The following is a 14,424-nucleotide window of genomic DNA, read 5'->3' as shown; positions in this document are numbered from 1 at the left end:
ATCTTATTAGATATATTTGTAAAGGTTGTTGAACACAACCCCTAAATAAACGAAACAATTGGATTATTTGAACTTAATAGTTTTGGACTAAATTAAGAATGTTAACCTGATTCAACTAAATGGCATTGAATGAATCTTATGTAATAAACTTAAGTTTACTGAAATAAACAATGTTAATTAAATGCGACAATACCCCGCTATGCAGAACCTGTTGACATAAAAAGTTGAGTAAATCCAGCATATGTTTTCCAACAAAATGTTGATTAAACATTAAAAGTTCAAAACATATGGATGGGTGAATGGATCGCGATAAGCTCTGTTTAGAAAGTAGCTAGGATGTATTTTATTTTGCGCAGACTTTAAGTGAACTTTTACCAACTATTAAGATGTTAAAGTTCAGTTATAGACCTTTAGCGCATTATTGAGTTTTTTTTATTGAGTAATCGAATTCAGGGTTGTTCAATAGTTATCAAACACCCGCACTTGGCGAGATTATTCAGAAAAAAGGGACAAAAGTAATTTTCTGATAAATCATCGTACACGGATGCACTGTGTTTTGAGGGACACTTATAGAAAGATGTCTTCATTCTTTGTTTTGGCGTATTTGTAAAAACATAAATAGATCTACATAGATGTTTTACACAAAAAATATTTCAGAGATCCTTGTGCGGTATTCTGTAGCCGCATAAAGGGGGTAAAATATACATTTAAGCGCTATTTAAAACTAGGATGGTATAATATAATGTAAATGTCTCAAGCGAAGATGATGGTTTAAACCGTCATTTTATTAAATCACGCCAATTCATGCGAATACTGTCGTATATGAACAAAGAGAAGACATAGAGTTGACTAACATTACCGCTAACTGTAGGAACCAGATATCCAGGGGGAAAGTGTAAAGAAAAACACCATACAAAACATTACAATCACACCCGGCGATACGATAAGTGTTACGATAGTGTTGTTCAAAATGAAACCGCGGTAAACAATTTAAGAACCCTAGAGCTGTTAAACATGTGGTTCAATATAAACAAGAATCCATCTCTAATGCGACTGAGCTCGTTTCACATATAACTGTTGATAGTTAGGTATAATCGTTAGATAATTTATCAAACAATTGAAATTTACGATATGTTAAAACATTTTGATGATGGGCTTGCACAAGGCATTGACCAGGTTCTTGGCAATGCTTTCACAATTCACACAGTCCAGCAGTTCCCTCATCTTCATCCGGCGTGTTGGATTCGCTCGCACATTTGCAACTGATCCATTGTGCAAGTCAAGATCGTCAATGATTGGATCAATGTTCTTCATATTTTCAACCAACTGACTGGTGTTTGCTTTCAGAAACCCTTGATGATCTGAGAATATAAAAATTGAAAATTAAAACATGAAAAGGAAAATGAAGGCAAAATGGGGAAAGAATATAAAGATTGAATCTAACCTTGTATTGACCCGTTTCTCTTCTTTCCCAGTCGCCCCTTTTGGACAGTATTTGGCTTCGATCAAATCTGTAGTAAAATAAATAAGTGTCGTAAAATAAAAGGCTATAGTTACAATTCTGAATAATCCAGGAGCATGACACCAGATGAGATAAATTCATCATGGCTTATTCTACAAAACCTGATTCAATAGTACCAAAAATATTTCAAATTTGTACATGACGCTGTTAGATCAGAATGTAACTTTCCTTAAAATTGGTCCCAAATAGTTAACTCCGACTGCTTAATTAAGATTAATTTTATACATTGTTTATACATTTATACATTAAATTTATACAAAAAACTGTTTTAATAGTTTCTCATGCATCACACTTACAATTTGCCGGTACATTTGATTTGGCAGAAGTCATGTTTATCTCAAAGGGGGAGCCATGAGTTAAACCAGTTATGATAGGCGAAAACACATGGTCACCATCAGATGCAGAGATTTTGCCTGTTTACATAAAATATCTGTCAGTTCATCTGTCAATTGTTCATTTATTTTATTATTGGAACCATGAATTGAGTTAATCCGTGGCTTTGATAAAATCATCAGTAAATAAAAGGCTATAGTAATGTAGTATAGTAAAATAATCCAGGAGCATGACAAATTTGTACATGACGCTGTTAGATCAGAATGTAAATTTCCAATTGGTCCCAAATAGTTAACTCGGACTGCTTAATTAAGATTAATTTAATACATCGCATAGGCAAAACTGATTTATTACACTTACAATTTGCCGGTACATTTGATTCCGCAGAAGTCATGTTGATGTCAATGGAGGAGCCATGAGTTAAACCAGTTATGATAGGCGAAAACACATGGCCACCATCAGATGAAGAGATTTTGCCTGTTTACATAAAATATCTGTCAGTTCATCTGTTCATTATACAGCCAATAGAGTACCTGCCCCCTTTTTCACAGTCGCTGGTTACCGGAAGTGTTTTTACTTCCAGAAAACGCCTGTTGCACTCTATAATGTTCCTCATTAAAAATAAATATAAACCACACTAACATGTTACTTGGATGTCCGGTCGTCCTGCAGTGTTTGCTGTCTCTAGAGAGAGAGAGAAAAGGAAAGACCATGTTATTTTAAATGGAAAAAAATCATGCAATCATCCTATAGGCAGTAACGCAGTTCATTACAGTACAATGATGAAGTTTACAGTTCTTTTCCATTCAGGGGCGCATAATATCATAAATATTGAACCATCTGAAAGAAGACGCTGGACGGTGCCCAGCGTCAGAATGTATAACTAAATTATGAGAATGTGTATTGTGAAAAACGCTAGGCTATATGAATAGCTTTGACTTAACTTTTATATATTTTGGTTATCACATTGTGCCATTCATATTTATAGCTTACATTTTAAACAATTTTATCATGCAAAGTGCTAAAAGTTAAAATCAAAGACAAAGTAAAAGAAGAATTAAAAAGTAGCCTACCGAAATTTAAAAAGTAAGTAACTGAAAAGGAATAAAATACAGATTAAATAATTAAATAGGCCTATGCAGATATAACCATGTCTGACAAATATAATCTAAATAATATTTAAAACATTTATTTTAATGTCCTTTATGGAAACCCCCCAGCGGGCAACTACAGTAAAATGTGATTGGCTGGGATATATATATATATATATATATATTCTGAAACGTATATGACGTCAAAAACATTTGATATAGAACATATAACAATGTGTAAGAGCAACAAAGCATGCTATAACAGCAATAGCATGTTTAAAACACTAATGAATTATACCGTCTTTTCCTTATGTGTAAACAATCTTTCACTGTAGCATAAATGAATTATAAAGACAATACTCACTTTTAGACATGTCTTTTGATGAGGTGGTAAGAGTGAGGGTGCAAAAGTTTTTGGTCCAGAAATGATTTGTCTTGGCTGTTTATAAAGAAGAGGCTGGGCAAAATACTCTTGGAAAACGTCAGAGCTGTGTGTCCACAATGTTCTTTCAGTAGGGAATGGAGTCCTCTCACAGCCGTAGCCATGAGGTCATCGTTAACATTTTTTATCACCTCTTGTTTTTTCAGGTTACACATGGCAATAAATTACTGTAGCCGCTTTAGGACTAAATTGTTGGGTCTTTAACTAAAAAGCCTCCAAAATGGAGGAGGTCAAGGGGCATGCTTCCTACTATATAGTATCATCACTCTCCCCAAAGTCTGTTCATGCAGCCTACAGACAAACTGTCGCATCAACAAATGCTAACATTTTAAAGTTCTACATATATATTTTGAGTAGATAACCGATAGTATATTCTCAGTAAAGGGGTTCAGCCTGTATGTTTCCACACTGATTAAGGATAGTTCGGGAGATACAAGAAAAGTAAAAAATGATATACACCTTATACGTGCAATAGATCATAGCTACCGTAGAAAAAATAAGATCATGCTTTGAATTAAGATGAGTAAAATTAAATATGCTGTGTGATGGACCAAAAAAAGGTACATTGCGTCTCTGAAAATGTACGGTGGTTTTCTAAATGATACAACATAATCTAAATAAGAACAATGTAGAGTCCTGGGATTTCTTAAAAACAAAAACAACAACTACAAAAACAAAAAAAACATTGTGACAAACTTTGACAACATGTTTCATGCGGCATGGACAAAAATACTGTTTGAAATAATTTGTATAATATCTAAGATACCAAAGTACAGTTTTTGCTTTATTTTTTGAACAGACGCTTTAGTAAAAATAATACCTTAGGTTAAATTTATGTAAAATCATTTATATCATACAGAAGTCTTCTAAGAAGATAAATAGAAGATACGATTTTAATAAAACGTTAAAGCTTTGATTTAAACAGTCTTTTAATTTTAAAAGATCTAATTTAAACTTTTAATATTTCAAATGAATTTAGTATGAATAAAACTCTGGAAAGCAGACTAACTTTACATATGCTATGACATTGGCACATCCCAGAGGCTCATCTGTCCTGTAACTCCTCTCGTCTCTGTGAGGGGGTCATGCATTCATTTCACCCTGTAGTTTATCACTGAAGGAACCAGGAGGGTTTTGTTTATGACTTTGGACTGTTTTTATCATTGCATAAAGAACTACATCTTCAGCACTGTGGAAATGTAAGGTATTTTTATATTTATATACTTTATTTATTTATATATAAATTCATTTAGCTAAAACTATGTTTAAATAGTTTGAATTCATTTTAGTAACATACTTGTTAATATTCATTGAGTTATATACTTTATTTATAATCATTTAATTTAAAAATAGAGATTGGTTAATTTTATGGAGCCGGGTTAGTGTGTGTGTGTGTGTGTGTGTGTGTGTGTGTGTGTGTGTGTGTGTGTGTGTGTGTGTGTGTGTGTGTGTGTGTGTGTGTGTGTGTGTGTGTGTGTGTGTGTGTGTGAGTAAAACAGTATGTAAAAAACAATGTAAAGATACAATTTTCTTTGATGGTCGTGTTTAGGTGTACGGGATAGAATATGCTGTTACAGTACAAAAATCATTATGGCTATGACTATATTAATAAACATTATACTTTAGAGCACCATTAAACAAAATCATAACAGTAATCTTCTAAAAGATAAATAGAAGATACGACTGTATTACAACGTTTTATTAAGACTTTAAATAATTAATTGAATTGAATTTAAATTATCTTTTATTTTTAAACTTTTAAGATTAACTTTTAAGATTAACACTAACAAAACATCCTCAATGTCTCATACTGCTGCTGGCCTGACACACACACACACACACACGCACACACGCGCACGCACACACACACACACACACACACACACACACACACACACACACACACACACACACACACACACACACACACACACACACACACACACACACACACACACACACACACACATTCCTCCACCACTCTGAAACACAGTGTGTCAAAACGCTGGTGTGTGAGAGAAACACTCAGGGGATATTTTGTATCAAAACTTTAAACTTATTGCATCTTTGTAAATACATTCATACGTTATATTGACAATGATGTGTTGAGATTTACTTCTTCAACTCTCTAAAATGTAAGATGATTTTATTTTTGTTTTTAAAAGATTTTTTATAATCATTTATATACTTTTTAAAGAACAGAATGTGTTCAACTTTAGTGTAAGATATTTGTAAATGACTAAAATTTATAACCATTTTAAAGGAGCAGCATGCTTTTCAACTTTAGTGTGAGAGTATTAGAAAAACTTTTTCTCAATATCCCCATTTATATAGCGTGCTCAGGAATGCCAGGATATCGGATGTCACTCACAGACAGATGCACACACACACAGTGCGGAGACTGTCAGATGCAAAAGGAGAGAATCACTCGGAGGAACTCTTTTCAAAAGATCCTCAACTCTTTTCAACTTAAACCCAATTCTCTGAAACGGTAAGATGATTTTACTTTTGTAATTCTAATCTATTCTAATCTATATGCGACATTAGAACAATTATTTTCTCACCCCGACACGGAGGGGATTTCCCACAGCAAGAAGTTATTTCCCCCCGGGGTCAATAGGTCAAAATCAATGGGGCAAAGACAACTGGCAAAGACAACTGGCAACTTCATATATCATACAAAGGTCAATAGGGCAAAGACAACTGTCAACTTGATCGATCGATAGGTCAAAGGTTAATCCCTAAATTAAGCGACCTCCGGAACATCCTCCGGAATGTCAAAGGTTAATCCCTACATTAACGGACCTCCGGAACAACCCCTCCGGAAGGTCAAAGGTTAATCCCTACATCAAAGGACCTCCGGAACACCCTCCGGAAGGTCAAAGGTTAGCCCCGCCCACCTGTCAATCATAGGGTCATAAATCATTTTGACATAAGCCGAATGGTATTACTACTGATGAAGATTAATGGTTTAGGTATTTATTTGTTTTTCTTTTAATGGCTTTTAGTTGTGTTACTTTTAATGCCAGAGGACTTTTAGATGTAAGAAAATTTGAGAAAATTTTCAAGAATGAAGATGTAATTTTATTACAAGAGACTAACTGGAGGGATGGATTTATGACTGAAATAAGAAAAAGATGGAACGGAGATATTTTATATAATAATGAGGATGATAGGCAGGGCAGAGGTGTAGCGGTTTTAATAAAGGAAAACAGATCCTGAGATCAAGATGGTCCCTTTATCATGTCCCAATGTGATCTTTGTTACTGTTATCCTAGTTCACTACAAGCCAAGCACATTGTTCTTTTACCTTCTACAGACGACTTTAAGAAAATTACTGGGATTTGTTTTACTTTGAAAAGGGTTCTCTGAAAGGGGGTATAGCTCAGTGGATAGAGCATTTATCTGCAGATCGGGATGTCTCAGGTTAAAATGCAAGTGTCCCCTTTATCATGTCCCAATCTGAATGTGTTACTTGGTGCTGCTATCCTAGTTCACAACAAGCCAAACATTTGCTCTTTTACCTTCTACAGACGACTTTAAGAAAATTACTGGGATTTTTTTACCTTGAAAAAGAATGTCTGAAAGGGTGTATAGCTCAGTGGTAGGGCATTTGACTGCAGATCAAGAGGTCTCTGGTTCAAATCTGAGTGTCCGCTTTATCATGTCCTTATCTGAATGTGATCTTTGGTACTGTTATCGTAGTTCACGACAAGCCAAGCACATTGTTCTCTAGTCTTCTACAGACAACTTTAAGAGAATTACTGGGATTTTTTTTACTTTAAAAAGAGTTAATTGAAAGGGGGTATAGCTCATTGGTAGAGCATTTTACTGGAGATCAAGAAGACCCTGGTTCAAATCCGAGTGCCCCCTTTATCATGTCCCAATGTGATCTTTGGTACTTTTATCCTTCTTCACGACAAGCCAAACACATTGTTCTTTTACCTTCTACAGATGAATTTAAGAAAATTACTTGAATTTTTTTTTCCTTTGAAAAGGGTTTGCTGAAAGGGGGTATAGCTCATTGGTAGAGCATTTGACTGCAGATCGAGAGGTCCCCCGTTCAAATCCGAGAGCCCCTTTATCATGTCTCAATTTGAATGTGATCTTTGGTACTGTTATCGTAGTTCACGACAAGCCAAGCACATTGTTCTCTAACCTTCTACAGACAACTATAAGAAAATTACTGGGATTTTTTTTACTTTAAAAAAAGTTAAGTGAAAGGGGGTATAGCTCAGTGGTAGAGCATTTGACTGCAGATCAAGAGGTCCTTGGTTCAAATCCGAGTGCCCCCTTTATCATGTCCTTATCTGAATGTGATCTTTGGTACTGTTATCGTAGTTCACGACAAGCCGAGCACATTGTTCTCTTACCTTCTACAGACAACTTTAAGAAAATTACTGGGATTTTTTTTACTTTAAAAAAAGTTAATTGAAAGGGGGTATAGCTCAGTGGTAGAGCATTTGACTGCAGATCAAGAGGTCCCCGGTTCAAATCCGAGTGCCCCCTTTATCATGTCTCAATTTGAATGTGATCTTTGGTACTGTTATCGTAGTTCACGACAAGCCAAGCACATTGTTCTCTAACCATCTACAGACAACTATAAGAAAATTACTGGATTTTTTTTTACTTTAAAAAAAGTTAATTGAAAGGGGGTATAGCTCAGTGGTAGAGCATTTGACTGCAGATCAAGTGGTCCTTGGTTCAAATCCGAGTGCCCCCTTTATCATTTCCTTTTCTGAATGTGATCTTTGGTACTGTTTTCGTAGTTCACGACAAGCCGAGCACATTGTTCTCTTACCTTCTACAGACAACTTTAAGAAAATTACTGGGATTTTTTTTACTTTGGAAAAAGTTAATTGAAAGGGGGTATAGCTCAGTGGTAGAGCATTTTACTGGAGATCAAGAAGACCCTGGTTCAAATCCGAGTGCCCCCTTTATCATGTCCCAATGTGATCTTTGGTACTTTTATCCTTGTTCACGACAAGCCAAACACATTGTTCTTTTACCTTCTACAGATGAATTTAAGAAAATTACTGAAATTTTTTTTTACTTTGAAAAGGGTTCTCTGAAACGGGGTATAGCTCAGTGGTAGAGCATTTGACTGCAGATCGAGAGGTCCCCCGTTCAAATCCGAGAGCCCCTTTATCGTGTCCCAATCTAAATGTGATCTTTGGTGCTGCTCTCTAGTTCACAACAAGGCAAACATTTGTTCTTTTACCTTCTACTGACGAATTTAAGAAAGTTACTGGGATTTTTTTAACCTTGAAAAAGTTTTTCTGAAAGGAGTTATATCTCCGTGGTAGAGCATTTGACTGCAGATCAAGAGGTCCCCGGTTCAAATCCGATTGTCCCCTTTAACACGTCCCAGTCTGAATGTGATATTTGGTGCTGTTATCGTAGTTCACGACAAGCCAAACATTTGCTCTTTTACCTTCTACTGACGAATTTAAGAAAATACTGGGATTTTTTTTTACCTTGAAAAAGGTTGTCTAAAAGGGGTTATAGCTCAGTGGTAGGGCATTTGACTGCAGATCAAGAGGTCCCTGTTTCAAATCCGATTGTCCCCTTTATCATGTCCCAATCTGAATGTGATCTTTGGTGTGGTAATGCTAGTGTCAAACACTTTGTTCTTTTACCTGCTACTTATGCATTTAAGAAAATGACTGGGATTTCTTTTTACTTTGGAAAAAGTCAATTGAAAGGGGGTATAGCTCAGTGGTAGAGCATTTGACTGCAGATCAAGAGGTCCCTGGTTCAAATCCAAGTGCCCCCTTTATCATGTCCCAATGTGATGTTTGGTACTGTTATCCTAGTTCACTACAAGCCAAGCACATTGTTCTTTTACCTTCTACAGACGACTTTAAGAAAATTACTGGGATTTTTTTTACTTTGAAAAGGGTTCTCTGAAAGGGGGTATAGCTCAGTGGTAGAGCATTTATCTGCAGATCGGGATGTCTCAGGTTAAAATGCAAGTGTCCCCTTTATCATGTCCCAATCTGAATGTGTTACTTGGTGCTGCTATCCTAGTTCACAACAAGCCAAACATTTGCTCAGTGGTAGAGCATTTGACTGCAGATCAAGAGGTCCCCGGTTCAAATCCGAGTGCCCCCTTTATCGCTTACCAATCTGAATATTATCTTTGGTACTGTTATACTAGTTCACTAGGTACCTTGAAAAAGTTTGTCTGAAAGGGGTTATAGCTAAGTGGTAGGGCATTTGACTGCAGATCAAGAGGTCCACGGTTCAAATCCAAGTGCCCCCTTTATCATGTCGCAATCTGAATGTGATCTTTGGTACTTTTATCGTTGTTCACGACAAGCCAAGCACATTGTTCTTTTACCTTCTACAGATGAATTTAAGAAAATTACTTGAATTTTTTTTTCCTTTGAAAAGGGTTTGCTGAAAGGGGGTATAGCTCATTGGTAGAGCATTTGACTGCAGATCGAGAGGTCCCCCGTTCAAATCCGAGAGCCCCTTTATCATGTCTCAATTTGAATGTGATCTTTGGTACTGTTATCGTAGTTCACGACAAGCCAAGCACATTGTTCTCTAACCTTCTACAGACAACTATAAGAAAATTACTGGGATTTTTTTTACTTTAAAAAAAGTTAAGTGAAAGGGGGTATAGCTCAGTGGTAGAGCATTTGACTGCAGATCAAGAGGTCCTTGGTTCAAATCCGAGTGCCCCCTTTATCATGTCCTTATCTGAATGTGATCTTTGGTACTGTTATCGTAGTTCACGACAAGCCGAGCACATTGTTCTCTTACCTTCTACAGACAACTTTAAGAAAATTACTGGGATTTTTTTTACTTTAAAAAAAGTTAATTGAAAGGGGGTATAGCTCAGTGGTAGAGCATTTGACTGCAGATCAAGAGGTCCCCGGTTCAAATCCGAGTGCCCCCTTTATCATGTCTCAATTTGAATGTGATCTTTGGTACTGTTATCGTAGTTCACGACAAGCCAAGCACATTGTTCTCTAACCATCTACAGACAACTATAAGAAAATTACTGGATTTTTTTTTACTTTAAAAAAAGTTAATTGAAAGGGGGTATAGCTCAGTGGTAGAGCATTTGACTGCAGATCAAGTGGTCCTTGGTTCAAATCCGAGTGCCCCCTTTATCATTTCCTTTTCTGAATGTGATCTTTGGTACTGTTTTCGTAGTTCACGACAAGCCGAGCACATTGTTCTCTTACCTTCTACAGACAACTTTAAGAAAATTACTGGGATTTTTTTTACTTTGGAAAAAGTTAATTGAAAGGGGGTATAGCTCAGTGGTAGAGCATTTTACTGGAGATCAAGAAGACCCTGGTTCAAATCCGAGTGCCCCCTTTATCATGTCCCAATGTGATCTTTGGTACTTTTATCCTTGTTCACGACAAGCCAAACACATTGTTCTTTTACCTTCTACAGATGAATTTAAGAAAATTACTGGAATTTTTTTTTACTTTGAAAAGGGTTCTCTGAAACGGGGTATAGCTCAGTGGTAGAGCATTTGACTGCAGATCGAGAGGTCCCCCGTTCAAATCCGAGAGCCCCTTTATCGTGTCCCAATCTAAATGTGATCTTTGGTGCTGCTCTCTAGTTCACAACAAGGCAAACATTTGTTCTTTTACCTTCTACTGACGAATTTAAGAAAGTTACTGGGATTTTTTTAACCTTGAAAAAGTTTTTCTGAAAGGAGTTATATCTCCGTGGTAGAGCATTTGACTGCAGATCAAGAGGTCCCCGGTTCAAATCCGATTGTCCCCTTTAACACGTCCCAGTCTGAATGTGATATTTGGTGCTGTTATTGTAGTTCACGACAAGCCAAACATTTGCTCTTTTACCTTCTACTGACGAATTTAAGAAAATACTGGGATTTTTTTTTACCTTGAAAAAGGTTGTCTAAAAGGGGTTATAGCTCAGTGGTAGGGCATTTGACTGCAGATCAAGAGGTCCCTGTTTCAAATCCGATTGTCCCCTTTATCATGTCCCAATCTGAATGTGATCTTTGGTGTGGTAATGCTAGTGTCAAACACTTTGTTCTTTTACCTGCTACTTATGCATTTAAGAAAATTACTGGGATTTCTTTTTACTTTGGAAAAAGTCAATTGAAAGGGGGTATAGCTCAGTGGTAGAGCATTTGACTGCAGATCAAGAGGTCCCTGGTTCAAATCCAAGTGCCCCCTTTATCATGTCCCAATGTGATCTTTGGTACTGTTATCCTAGTTCACTACAAGCCAAGCACATTGTTCTTTTACCTTCTACAGACGACTTTAAGAACATTATTGGGATTTTTTTTACTTTGAAAAGGGTTCTCTGAAAGGGGGTATAGCTCAGTGGTAGAGCATTTATCTGCAGATCGGGATGTCTCAGGTTAAAATGCAAGTGTCCCCTTTATCATGTCCCAATCTGAATGTGTTACTTGGTGCTGCTATCCTAGTTCACAACAAGCCAAACATTTGCTCAGTGGTAGAGCATTTGACTGCAGATCAAGAGGTCCCCGGTTCAAATCCGAGTGCCCCCTTTATCGCTTACCAATCTGAATATTATCTTTGGTACTGTTATACTAGTTCACTAGGTACCTTGAAAAAGTTTGTCTGAAAGGGGTTATAGCTAAGTGGTAGGGCATTTGACTGCAGATCAAGAGGTCCACGGTTCAAATCCAAGTGCCCCCTTTATCATGTCGCAATCTGAATGTGATCTTTGGTACTTTTATCGTTGTTCACGACAAGGAAGACACATTGTTCTTTTACCCTCTACAGATGAATTTAAGAAAATTACTGAATTTTTTTTTTACTTTGGAAAAAGTTAATTGAAAGGGGGTGTAGGTCAGTGGTAGAGCATTTGACTGCAGATCGAGAGGTCCCCAGTTCAAATCCGAGTGCCCCCTTTATCTTGTCCCAATGTGATCTTTGGTACCTTTATCCTTGTTCACGACAAGCCAAACATTTGCTCTTTTACCTTCTACTGACGAATTTAAGGAAATACTGGGATTTTTTTTTACCTTGAAAAAGGTTGTCTGAAACGGGTTATAGCTCAGTGGTAGGGCATTTGACTGCAGATCAAGAGGTCCCTGGTTCAAATCCGATTGTCCCCTTTATCATGTCCCAATCTGAATGTGATCTTTGGTGTGGTAATGCTAGTGTCAAACACTTTGTTCTTTTACCTGCTACATATGCATTTAAGAAAATGACTGGGATTTTTTTTTTACTTTGGAAAAAGTTAATTGAAAGGGGGTATAGCTCAGTGGTAGAGCATTTGACTGCAGATCAAGAGGTCCCCTGTTCAAATCCGAGTGCCCCCTTTCTCATGTCCCAATCTGAATGTGATCTTTGGTACTTTTATACTGGAAAAAGTTAATTGAAAGGGGGTATAGCTCAGTGGTAGAGTATTTGACTGCAGATCAAGAGGTCCCTGGTTCAAATCCAAGTGCCCCCTTTATCATGTCCCAATGTGATCTTTGGTACTGTTATCCTAGTTCACTACAAGCCAAGCACATTGTTCTTTTACCTTCTACAGACGACTTTAAGAAAATTCCTGGGATTTGTTTTACTTTGAAAAGGGTTCTCTGAAAGGGGGTATAGCTCAGTGGATAGAGCATTTATCTGCAGATCGGGATGTCTCAGGTTAAAATGCAAGTGTCCCCTTTATCATGTCCCAATCTGAATGTGTTACTTGGTGCTGCTATCCTAGTTCACAACAAGCCAAACATTTGCTCTTTTACCTTCTACAGACGACTTTAAGAAAATTACTGGGATTTTTTTACCTTGAAAAAGAATGTCTGAAAGGGTGTATAGCTCAGTGGTAGGGCATTTGACTGCAGATCAAGAGGTCTCTGGTTCAAATCTGAGTGTCCGCTTTATCATGTCCTTATCTGAATGTGATCTTTGGTACTGTTATCGTAGTTCACGACAAGCCAAGCACATTGTTCTCTAGTCTTCTACAGACAACTTTAAGAGAATTACTGGGATTTTTTTTTACTTTAAAAAGAGTTAATTGAAAGGGGGTATAGCTCAGTGGTAGAGCATTTTACTGGAGATCAAGAAGACCCTGGTTCAAATCCGAGTGCCCCCTTTATCATGTCCCAATGTGATCTTTGGTACTTTTATCCTTCTTCACGACAAGCCAAACACATTGTTCTTTTACCTTCTACAGATGAATTTAAGAAAATTACTTGAATTTTTTTTTCCTTTGAAAAGGGTTTGCTGAAAGGGGGTATAGCTCATTGGTAGAGCATTTGACTGCAGATCGAGAGGTCCCCCGTTCAAATCCGAGAGCCCCTTTATCATGTCTCAATTTGAATGTGATCTTTGGTACTGTTATCGTAGTTCACGACAAGCCAAGCACATTGTTCTCTAACCTTCTACAGACAACTATAAGAAAATTACTGGGATTTTTTTTACTTTAAAAAAAGTTAAGTGAAAGGGGGTATAGCTCAGTGGTAGAGCATTTGACTGCAGATCAAGAGGTCCTTGGTTCAAATCCGAGTGCCCCCTTTATCATGTCCTTATCTGAATGTGATCTTTGGTACTGTTATCGTAGTTTACGACAAGCCGAGCACATTGTTCTCTTACCTTCTACAGACAACTTTAAGAAAATTACTGGGATTTTTTTTACTTTGGAAAAAGTTAATTGAAAGGGGGTATAGCTCAGTGGTAGAGCATTTTACTGGAGATCAAGAGGTCCCCGGTTCAAATCCGAGTGCCCCCTTTATCATGTCTCAATTTGAATGTGATCTTTGGTACTGTTATCGTAGTTCACGACAAGCCAAGCACATTGTTCTCTAACCTTCTACAGACAACTATAAGAAAATTACTGGGATTTTTTTTACTTTAAAAAAAGTTAATTGAAAGGGTGTATAGCTCAGTGGTAGAGCATTTGACTGCAGATCAAGAGGTCCTTGGTTCAAATCCGAGTGCCCCCTTTATCATGTCCTTATCTGAATGTGATCTTTGGTACTGTTATCGTAGTTCACGACAAGCCGAGCACATTGTTCCCTTACCTTCTACAGACAACTTTAAGAAAATTAATGGGATTTTTTTTACTTT

At 36.9% G+C, this 14,424-nt stretch overlaps 16 non-coding genes across 16 annotated transcripts; all 16 read left to right on the top strand.

The window, feature by feature from the left end:
• Positions 1-7,611: 7,611 nt before the first annotated feature.
• Positions 7,612-7,683, top strand: trnac-gca (transfer RNA cysteine (anticodon GCA)). The gene has a single exon. It is a non-coding gene; the product is annotated as a tRNA-Cys (tRNA).
• A 142-nt stretch (positions 7,684-7,825) lies between these two features.
• trnac-gca (transfer RNA cysteine (anticodon GCA)) lies at positions 7,826-7,897 on the top strand. Its single transcript has one exon. It is a non-coding gene; the product is annotated as a tRNA-Cys (tRNA).
• A 142-nt stretch (positions 7,898-8,039) lies between these two features.
• On the top strand, positions 8,040-8,111 carry trnac-gca (transfer RNA cysteine (anticodon GCA)). The gene has a single exon. It is a non-coding gene; the product is annotated as a tRNA-Cys (tRNA).
• A 142-nt stretch (positions 8,112-8,253) lies between these two features.
• trnas-gga (transfer RNA serine (anticodon GGA)) lies at positions 8,254-8,325 on the top strand. The gene has a single exon. It is a non-coding gene; the product is annotated as a tRNA-Ser (tRNA).
• Positions 8,326-9,092: 767 nt separating this feature from the next.
• trnac-gca (transfer RNA cysteine (anticodon GCA)) lies at positions 9,093-9,164 on the top strand. Its single transcript has one exon. It is a non-coding gene; the product is annotated as a tRNA-Cys (tRNA).
• Positions 9,165-10,009: 845 nt separating this feature from the next.
• trnac-gca (transfer RNA cysteine (anticodon GCA)) lies at positions 10,010-10,081 on the top strand. The gene has a single exon. It is a non-coding gene; the product is annotated as a tRNA-Cys (tRNA).
• A 142-nt stretch (positions 10,082-10,223) lies between these two features.
• On the top strand, positions 10,224-10,295 carry trnac-gca (transfer RNA cysteine (anticodon GCA)). The gene has a single exon. It is a non-coding gene; the product is annotated as a tRNA-Cys (tRNA).
• A 142-nt stretch (positions 10,296-10,437) lies between these two features.
• Positions 10,438-10,509, top strand: trnac-gca (transfer RNA cysteine (anticodon GCA)). Its single transcript has one exon. It is a non-coding gene; the product is annotated as a tRNA-Cys (tRNA).
• A 142-nt stretch (positions 10,510-10,651) lies between these two features.
• Positions 10,652-10,723, top strand: trnas-gga (transfer RNA serine (anticodon GGA)). The gene has a single exon. It is a non-coding gene; the product is annotated as a tRNA-Ser (tRNA).
• Positions 10,724-11,490: 767 nt separating this feature from the next.
• trnac-gca (transfer RNA cysteine (anticodon GCA)) lies at positions 11,491-11,562 on the top strand. Its single transcript has one exon. It is a non-coding gene; the product is annotated as a tRNA-Cys (tRNA).
• Positions 11,563-12,608: 1,046 nt separating this feature from the next.
• On the top strand, positions 12,609-12,680 carry trnac-gca (transfer RNA cysteine (anticodon GCA)). The gene has a single exon. It is a non-coding gene; the product is annotated as a tRNA-Cys (tRNA).
• Positions 12,681-12,742: 62 nt separating this feature from the next.
• On the top strand, positions 12,743-12,814 carry trnac-gca (transfer RNA cysteine (anticodon GCA)). The gene has a single exon. It is a non-coding gene; the product is annotated as a tRNA-Cys (tRNA).
• A 564-nt stretch (positions 12,815-13,378) lies between these two features.
• trnas-gga (transfer RNA serine (anticodon GGA)) lies at positions 13,379-13,450 on the top strand. Its single transcript has one exon. It is a non-coding gene; the product is annotated as a tRNA-Ser (tRNA).
• Positions 13,451-13,800: 350 nt separating this feature from the next.
• On the top strand, positions 13,801-13,872 carry trnac-gca (transfer RNA cysteine (anticodon GCA)). The gene has a single exon. It is a non-coding gene; the product is annotated as a tRNA-Cys (tRNA).
• A 142-nt stretch (positions 13,873-14,014) lies between these two features.
• On the top strand, positions 14,015-14,086 carry trnas-gga (transfer RNA serine (anticodon GGA)). Its single transcript has one exon. It is a non-coding gene; the product is annotated as a tRNA-Ser (tRNA).
• Positions 14,087-14,228: 142 nt separating this feature from the next.
• Positions 14,229-14,300, top strand: trnac-gca (transfer RNA cysteine (anticodon GCA)). Its single transcript has one exon. It is a non-coding gene; the product is annotated as a tRNA-Cys (tRNA).
• Positions 14,301-14,424: the final 124 nt, after the last annotated feature.

Source organism: Siphateles boraxobius, unplaced genomic scaffold, assembly GCF_051911475.1.
Source record: "Siphateles boraxobius isolate OS27281-9 unplaced genomic scaffold, OSU_SipBor_1 5, whole genome shotgun sequence".
NCBI classification, from domain to species: Eukaryota; Metazoa; Chordata; class Actinopteri; order Cypriniformes; family Leuciscidae; genus Siphateles; species Siphateles boraxobius.
Note: the sequence above shows the minus strand (reverse complement) of the source record. Positions and strands in the feature narration are given on the sequence as shown.